Genomic DNA, 9986 nt, shown 5'->3' on the forward strand with positions numbered 1-9986 from the left:
GTCAGTATTGCTATAGGATAGGGTCATTTCAGGTTCCCTATCCTCAGCTGCCCAAGGAACTAACTGGGGACATCGCCTTGGGCTCCTGGGAGCCACTCTAGGTTCAAGTCTCCTGCCAACCCTAAGGTGGCTCCCTTAACTAAGATTTGTGCTTCCCTGCTCCCCTATCCAACCTTCCTTTATCCCAGTCATCCTGTTTCTCCAAGTTTCCCCCATCCTCCCCTTATCACTTTTCTCTCCCCATCTCCCCTTAGTTTCTTGTATCTTCATAGGCATGTCCTTCTTTAGGTTGGGAAAGTTTTCCTCTGTGATTTTGGTGAATATATTTTCTATGCCTTTATGCCTTCTCCTTCTTCTATCCCTACTATTTTTAAGTTTGGTCTTTTCATGGTATTCCACATTTCCTGGATATTTTGTGTTAAGAGTTTGTTGGATTTAACATTTTCTTTGACTGATGAGTTTATTTCGTCTATTGTATCTTCGGCACTTGAGATTATCTCTTCCATCTCTTGTATTCTGTTGGTTATACTTTTATCTGTAGTTCCTGATTATTTACTCAGATTTTCCATTTCTAGAATTCCCTTGGTTTGTGTTTTCTTTATTGCCTCTGTTTCAGTTTTCAAATTGTGAACTGTTTGCTTCACCTGTTTATTTTTTTTCTTGGTTTTCTTTAAGAGATTTATTGATTTCTTCTAATTTTTTGTTGCTCTTTCCCTCCATTTCATTAAGGGAATTTTTCATTTCCTCCTTAAGGGTCTCTATCATCTTCATAAAGTTATATTTAAGATTGCTTTATTCTGCTTTGTCTGTGTCAGAATATTCAGGTCTTGCTGGGGTCAAACCACTAGTTCCTGGTGTTGTCTTATTGCTCTTTATGTTGTTGTGTTCTTGTACTGCCATGGTCAAAGTGGGGTCTCTGCTTCAGGGTGTGTCTCTTCCTCCAATTGGTAGAGGTGAGGCCTGTGACTTAGGTAGTTGCTCTTCCTCTAGGAAGGAGGTCTGTGCCTCTTGTGGACATTGCTAAGCCTTGGAAGCTCCTCAGAGTGTGGGTGGTATCAAGGCTTCAGTGGGGTATGATTGAGGGTTTAGTGAGGTTGCTCCTAGGTCACTGGGGCTCCTGTAAGGGGGGCTCGGGCATTGGAAATACCTCCAGGGGCTACAGCATAGAGAGTAGGGTCCTCTAGGCTCCAAGCCCTATACTCAACTCTCCCAGTAGGGATGGGGCCAATGCTCCTGTTTGGTGGTTGCAGATGCCCGGTGGATGTTTGGGAGTGTGGGAAGGCTACTCCTAGGTCTCCTGAGCTCTGGTGGTTAGGGGTTGGGCATGGGATTTTTTGGTCTAGAGAATGGGGCCCTCCAGGCAGCAAGTCTGATACTCACCATGTCTCCAGGTGGGCACTGAAACACAATTTTCAAAATAAATGTAAAAATTATCTCCATGCTATCAAAAAGAAACTGACATATAGAACAATATTGCACAAAAAATGGCAATGTTGTTTCATCAAATTTAATACTCTGATAAGATAAAATTCTTTTTTAAAGTGTTTCAATTCAAAACAAGAAAATAGACACATTAATGAAAAATAACACCCAATGATATCTAATGAAAAATAATAGGTTATGTTGTGTGTTTATCATACCTACACACATTTTTGCTTGTATTTAATTATAGGTTAAATCTAAATATTTCTAATAGCTCTGCCCCTTTCTGTTCAGCAGATATATATCCATCAGTATTCCAAGATGCAGAGAACAGATTTCACAGCAAATAGCTAAAAACAGAAAGGGGGATATTTAAAAGTCTCACTAAGGATACCTGGAATATCTGGGAGAGTCATGCTTTGAAAATACAGATCCCAAATTATATCATGTTTGTATTTCAGTGCACATATAATTCTTGATAGGTATTTGAATACAATTTACTTTTTTGTTTTGTTTTGTTTTTGTTTTTTTGAGACAGGGTTTCTCTTTAGCTTTGGAGCCTATCCTGGAACTAGCTCTTGTAGACCAGGCTGGCCTCGAACTCACAAAGATCCACCTGTCTCCTTAGTACTGGGATTAAAGGAGTGTGCCACCACTGTCCTGCAAATAGAATTTACTTTAAAACATACAGTTAAGTTATCTTTGTAAATTGACTCAGAAGTTAGATCTATTGAGAATGATGCTGGTTTCTCCTTCTAAACTCAATTTCTTTTCAAACCACAGGTGATGACAACAAGCAATGACAAAGAACATAAACATTTCAGTGAGAGATTGTTAGGATCTCAAAATTTTATGTTAGGCCCACCAACTTTTTCTGAGATGATATATATAGTTATAGTGAACCTTGTTTAACTAAAAGAACACTCAAGGGAAACCCCATGCCCAGAAACAAGGCTAACACATGATAAGCTAAATGCTAGTTTTAGAGATGTTATGTCTAATAATATTTCCTTTTTTGCCTTTTTTTTTTGTATTTTGCTTATCTATTACAGTCTCTGAATTTTTTTTTAGTGGTGTGTATATGTGTTTCTTGTTTCTTTTCTTTGTTGTTCTTTTTTTCTTTTCTCTGTCTATTTGCTTTGCTTTATTCTGGTTTGTCTGTTTATTAACCTGTTTGTTTTCTAAAGAAAGAGAGAAAGAATGTATAGAATTGGTTGGATGGTGAGGTAGGGAGGATCTGGAAGAAGAGAAAGGAATGGAAACTGTGGACAGAATATACTATTTGAAAACTGAGTTTTCAATTGATAATGTAAAATCAAATCTTGTGGGAGATACTTTTGCAAATTGTTAATAGTTAGGTAGTTAGCTTTTATTTTGCACCAATGAATAAGTAGCAAACAGCAAGAATTTGGATAAAAACAAGGACAAGTTATTATGGATATTGAATTAGAAAGTGTAATTGTACATTCTGAGCTGAGCATATGTACTGTTATTTGTGGTCTCTTTTCTGCTCTACCACATATTATCATGTAGATCCCCTGAACATGCACAAATTCCCAGGCTGGGCTTATTTGAGTCATATCAGAAGCAAATAATTTATATTTAATTCTTTTGATGCTGTTGCTTATATAAGTACATAATTTCATTTCTTTATGTGATTGAAAATTTACTGAAAAATATAAATATACTTCTATCTAGGAGATATACAAAATTCTATGGTATGCTTTTCAATGTATATTACACCTAGTTTAATTAGATAGTCTCATTTCTTGTTTTTCTTTGTCTTTTTTTTAAAAACTATGTTAAATGTATATGTGTTATATAAATTGTTTCTTAGGAGAGAGAGAGACAGAGAGACAGCGACCTGCTTCCTTACTGCTTCCTTAGGCAGAGAGAAAAGAGCAGGAGTGGGTGGAGCTTGTTTCTTAAAAGAACCTTTGCATCTGTGTAGAGTCAGGATACTTCTTGCCATGTGAAGAGGGGAGACTTATTGTGCCAGGTTCCCAAGTGGCAGGGCCGAGGTGTGCCTACATGCTAAATTCCTCCCTGTTTTAATAAAAATTTTGAGACATTTAACTGAGGAGGAAAGGCTTATCCTGAAGGTTATCAGTACTTTCCTAAAGTGTGAGGTCCTGGACTGACTAGAAATGAAAAAACCAACCTGAGCATTTACCTCTTTTTGGATCCTGACTGAGGATATACAATGGCACCAGCTTTCTCAAGCTCCTGTTTTCATGACTTTCCCACAATGATAGACCATACCCTGAGACTGTGAGTCATAATAAATCTCTTAAGTTACTTCTGTCAAATATTTTGTCACAGCAATGAAAACAGCAGCTAGCACACTGTTTCAGCTCAGATTTGTTTCCCTGCAGCCTTCTGAACATGTTCAGTCAGACATCCCATTCAGTCACAACTAGTGATGTTCAAAAGGAATTCTTTACTACAACCAAATCCTGTTTATCGTATTCCCTGCTTAGCAAGAAAGAAAACCTACTGCATCCTAACAGCCCAATTTATCTTCTCATTAAATATTTAAGTTTTAGTCATTATATAACTTAAATCATCTTTAATCATGTATTTAACAATATTTTGTCTCTTTTTATTGTTATCACAAAATACCACCAACTATGTTTAGGGGCTATTACAGATAAAACCACAAGATTACATCTTAACTTTCATTTAATAAGTATTTATTCTAATAAACACTGCAGTGTTTATACTGTGCCAAAAATTCTTCTGAATGTCAATGAAATTATACTCCAATAGAACATCTGCAAGACTCAGTTTAGTTTATTTTGAAATATCCTCAAGGCTTGCAGGCTGAGATGAGTTGAACATATCTATTCCAGATCATTGCTGGGACTTGGTGTGTTGTGTCCATTATGACCAATAAATAAGATTGTATTAAAATAGACAAATCAGGTAGGAAATGGTGTAGCAGTCCATGAGAATGTGTAGTAGCTTCTGTCATGGACATGCTATGCTTCCCAAGTTCGGAGCTCCATAAACGTTGATTGAACAACTATAAGAATAGTCAGCTTGCCATTTTTACTATGTTGATCCTCCCAATCCAAGAGCAAGGGAGACCCTTCCATTTTATGGTATCCTCTTCAATTTCTTTCTTCAAAGATTTAAAGTTCATGTCAAAAAGCTCTTTCACTTCCTTGGTTAGAGTTACCCCAAAATAATTTATGCTATTTGTGGCTATTGTGAAAGGTGATGCTTCTCTGATTTCCCTCTCTGCTTCTTTATCCTTTGTGTATAGGAGGGCAACTGATTTTTTGGAGTTGATCTTGTATCCTGCCACATTACTAAAGGTGTTTATCAGCTGTAGGAGTTATTTGGTAGAGTTTTGGGGGTCGCTTATATTCATCTGCAAATAACGAAAGTTTAACTTCTTCCTTTCCAATTCGAATCCCCTTGATCTCCTTATGTTGTCTTATTGCTATTGCTAGAACTTCAAGCACTATATTGAAGAGATATGAAGAGAATGGACAGCCTTGTCATGTTCCTGATTTTGGAATGGCTTTGAGTTTCTCTCCATTTAATTTGATGTTAGCTGTTGGTTTGCTGTATATAGCTTTTATTATATTTAAGTATGAACCTTGTATCCCTAATGTTTCCAAGACCTTTATCATAAAAGGGTTTTGAATTTTGTCAAATGCTTTTTCAGCATCTAATGAAATGATCATATGGTTTTTTTCTTTCAGTTTATTTATATGATGGATTACATTGATAGATTTAAGTATGTTGAACCAGCCCTGCATATCTGGGATGAAGCCTACTTAATCATAATGGATAATTTTTCTAATGTGTTCTTGGATTCGGTTTGCCAGTACTTTATTAAGAATTTTTGCGTCAATGTTCATGAGTGAGATTGGCCTGTAGTTCTCTTTTTTGGTTGAGTCTTTGTGTGGTTTTGGTATCAGGGTAACTGTGGCTTCATAAAAGGAATTTGGCATCTTGAACTTTGTATGCAAATGTTTGGAAATAGAAAACACTATTCTGAGTGAGGTATCCCAGACCCAAAAAGATGAATTTGGTATGTGCTCACTCATAAGTGGGTTCTAGACAAAAATAAAGGTCAGTGAGCCTATAATTCGTGATCTTAGAGGAGCTAAATAAGAAGTTGAACCCAAAGAAAAACATATAGTTATCCTCCTGGATATTGGAAGTAGACTAGATTGCCAGGCAAAAATTGGGATCTTGGGGGTGAGGTGGGGTAAGGGGAGATGGAGAGATGGGGAGAGAAAACTGAGGAGGGGAGGATGGGGAGACCCTGGGGGAATGGGATGATTGAGATGGAGGAAGGGTGGATATGGGAGCAGGGAAGAAGATATCTTAATTAAGAGAGCCATTTTAGGGTTGGCAAGAGACTTGACTCTAGAGGGGTTCCCAGGTATCCATAGAGATATCCCCAGCTAGTTCCTTTGGCAGCTGAGGAGAGGGAGCCTGGAATGACCATATCCTATAGCAATACTGATGAATATCTTGCATATCACCATAGAAGCTTCATCTGGCGATGGGTGGAGATAGAGACAGAGACTCACACTGGAGCGCTGGACTGAGCTCCCAAGGCCCAAATGAGGAGCTGAAGGAGGGAGAACATGAGCAAGGAAGTCAGGACTGCGAGGGGTACGCCCACCCACTGAGAAGGTGGGGTTGATATATTGAGAGCTCACCAAGGCCAGCTCGATAGGAACTGAAAAAGCATGGGATAAAACCGGACTAGCTGAACATGGCGGACAATGAGGGCTGATGAGAAGCCAAGGACAATGGCACTGGGTTTTGATCCTACTGCATGTACTGGCTTTGAGGGAGCCTAGTCTGTTTAGATGTGAACCTTCCTGGACCTGGATGGAGGGGGGTTGGATCTTGGACTTCCCCCAGGGCAGGGAACCCTGACTGCTTTTTGGACTGGAGAGGGAGGGTGAGGAGAGTGGGGGAAGAGGGAGGGAAATGGGAGGTGGGGAGGAAGCAGAAATGTTTAATAATAATATAAAAAAAGAATAATCAGCTTGATCATGTCACTCTGCTGTAAAGCCCTCCAATGGGTCACTACTTTTAAAGGACACACAGTTCTCTCATTCCAACCCAAACCTGTCCTTCTATCTTTCCAAACCCCCAGGTTTGTTTCTCTGGCTCTAGCCACACTAAACTATTTAACATGCTCTTAAAATAATGTTCTCTATAATTTCCAGAGGCCTTCTATGAAATAATCTACTTAACTTTATGACTTTGTTTTTGTTTAGTCTGTTTTCTAAGCCAGTGTCTGACTCTGTCACCTAGGATGACATATAATGACTACCCCCAGTTGTCGCCTTGACTACATTGAGCATTGACTGAAATTTAAGTGGCTAGGTATATGTGTGAGTAATTTATTTTCTTAATAGAATCATTTGAATTGAGAATACCCTCTTTTAATCAGGACATTTTGAGATGAGGGGATAAATTTAATTCAGATCTTTTGAGTTAGGATAATCCAATATTAATCTGAGCTGGATCTTCTGCTGGCAGCATATAGAAAGGATGTGGAAGAAGGAAGTTCTGACTTTTCCCCTATTTGCTCTTGCTGGGAAGTTCTTTCCATTATTAGCATTAAAACCTCTTTCTTTAGGATTCCAGCATATACTGAATAGCATCTGAAATGTCTAGTCTCATGGGATGAACAACTACTGGATTCTAGGACCTTCTCTTGATATACAGCAATTTTTAAATGAACTAGACCATATCTAGAGAACCCCGACTAACACCCAAATAGGGTAGTCTTGAACTCATAGTGATTCTCCTGCATCAGCTTTCTAACTGCTAGTTTTACAGATATGAGTCACCAAATCCAGCTAAGTTACTTACTTTTAATAAATTCTTATTATCCATGATGCTGCAGCTCAGCACATCATATCCTGATTATGTCATTTTGTCTTTAGGACTTTGACCTAAACAGGTTAGAAGCTCTCAGAAGCAAGAACCCACTGACATACTGCCCTCTTGTCACAGGCCAGTCTTTTTGTCCTTGGAATAATTTACAGAACTCAGAATTCTTCTCCAAGGAAGGTCATATAAACTAGAGCCCATCTTTGTAAAAGAAAACTGTAGAACCCAGGAAGACCCATTCCTTCTTATTTCTCTTTTTGATGACTATTTACCCAGAGGAATCTTGCCAGAGAGAGGGATGTTCCACAGAGATATCAAGAATCTAATCTACAATCTAAGAAGGCTTCCTGCTTACTTAGCCCCTATAAAGCTTATTAATTTTAGATCACACCATTCCATCATATTGTACTGAAGCATAACTGTCCACTTTTGATTAAATCTAAGCATAAAAATAACTTTCCTTGAATATTTAGTTTTTAGTGCTGAAGTACTCACATCACAGAAAACTTTGATATGTAAATTTGACATACATTTCTCTTGTTAGTCTGTCTTTTGCTTTAAGGATATTGATCATGACACTTACGGTGGATTGGTGTGGGAGGTCCTTTTGTCTATGTGTTGCTTTTATTGGTTAATGAAGAAAGAAACTGCTTTGGACCTATAGCAGAGCAGAACTTAGATAGGCATGGAAGATGGAACTGATTGCTGAAAGGAAGAAGGCAGAGTCAGAGAGATGCCATGCAGTCGCCAGAGTCAGACATGCCAAATTTTTGCTGGGAAGCCACTGCCACGTGGTGATATATAGATTAAGAAGCTAGAAAAAAAAAGAAGCTAGAGCTAATGGGTCAAGCAGTGTTTTAATTAATATAGTTTCTATGTGGTTATTTTGGTTCTGCGCAGCAGGGATGAACAAGTGGCCTCTTTCTACAAATTGACACCCACATGGCCAACTAAATCTATGTAAAACCTGAGAGGGCTTGAAAAAGAAATGCTAGGAAAAAATACAGAGTTTAACACAGCTTCTTGCTATTTGCTGGTGGCATGCCACAGCACCTTTAAGAGAGGTTTTCCTGACTCAGCAGCAGCAGCAGAAAAAAAAAAGCCATGCTGTTTTCAAATGCAGGCTTTCAGGAACTTACTGCCAGCATGATCTCTGGCTCTTTTGGGAGACTAAGTATTTGGATGGGGTTTGTGAGAACTTGCTTAATGGCAATGTGGACTGGATTTGTGCATGGGAGTGGGGCAATGTGTATGGTTCTCAGAAGCAGAGAGCAGCTCCGCCATGTTGGAATGGGCATGGCAAGCAGGCAGTACCGTATGTACCCTAATAATGTCTCAGTTTAGATTCTTATGCACTTATCATTTTAAGAAGCACTTCTTGTCAGAAAATTATTACAGATATGCAATAAAGACAAATCCAGATGAGTCATAGTGTTGGATAAATGTACATAGGCTTGAACGAGAGAAGAAAAAGAGTGTAGAGAGTCATAAAATAAAGTTAATTCTTTTAAAAAGGGGTAAAGTCTTTAAAGAGACAGAGTACAGACAGTCATAGGAGTAAAGAAATAAAGCTACATAAATACTGAAAATTCACAGAGAGTCTGGATTATGTATATTATTGTCTTATCTTTGAATTTTTTGACTGTGAAGAAGTTAAGTACAGAGAGGCATTTCATTGTATGGGCTGCTAAGTTAAACCAACATAAAAGTATCTTGATTTCAAAATTTGAGTTTAAGGATATGTTGCTTTGGAAAAGAGGTTCTTTTTTTTCTACAGAAGATAAGAACCTGTGGATTTATTCCAGACCAATATGGTTTGATAAAGCACAATCCCCTGAAATCACCTTGAACACCTTCAAAAAATTACTTCACCCAACTGCTGACTGAGATGAACCTAGCACACAGGATACACCATGAAAGACCTGATTAACAGCACCGCTAAAAAGCAGAAAGTATGGACAGAACTACTCACATATTCCCAAATATTTTTTATAATTGTTTCTTTACATTTAAAGGGGGATATGGTATAGAGAGAAATAATTTGCATTGGTTGATCTTGGTTTATTGACACAAATTTAAGGTTAATTTTATTATATGTATATGTATTTCTGATCTTGATAAAGATATTGTATTTGTGCAAATCATTTAAAAATGTAATATATAACTAAGAAATATAAGTTTATAGATACTCATCTATAATAGCCAAGCTTGTAGTCATGTTAGATTTTCTAGATGTATAGATATATATTTCAGTTAAAAAGGTATTCTTCAAATTTTTCAGAGACCTTCAGAATATGGTATTTAAAATGTTTAAGAATTTAAGACTTTTCATGACAGTGAGACACATCTGCTCCTGGCAGCACCTGCTACTTCAAGAGTATGATGGGCATTGAAGAGGCTCCTTAAGGATTTGCTAGCCATTTGGGCAAGAAACTGATCCTGCCTGGTCTGCTGAACTGGACATGTAGGACCTGCATTGAAATGACTGCCGAACTTGCCTAAAGGTGAGCTGATCCTTCGGGGTTCCTGCTACATGAAAGAGTATATAGACATTCTGCAGGACACAGAAGAAAGTGACTGACAAACTGCCAATTTAGGCAAAACTGTCTTTGAAATTTCCTGCTTTATGGAAAAATCTGCTGAATACTATGGGCCTGTACCAAAGATGAATGACTCAATGATACAGA

Source organism: Alexandromys fortis, unplaced genomic scaffold, assembly GCF_014885135.2.
Source record: "Alexandromys fortis isolate MF-2015 unplaced genomic scaffold, M_Fortis_MF-2015_v1.1 scaffold_163, whole genome shotgun sequence".
Classification (NCBI taxonomy): domain Eukaryota; kingdom Metazoa; phylum Chordata; class Mammalia; order Rodentia; family Cricetidae; genus Alexandromys; species Alexandromys fortis.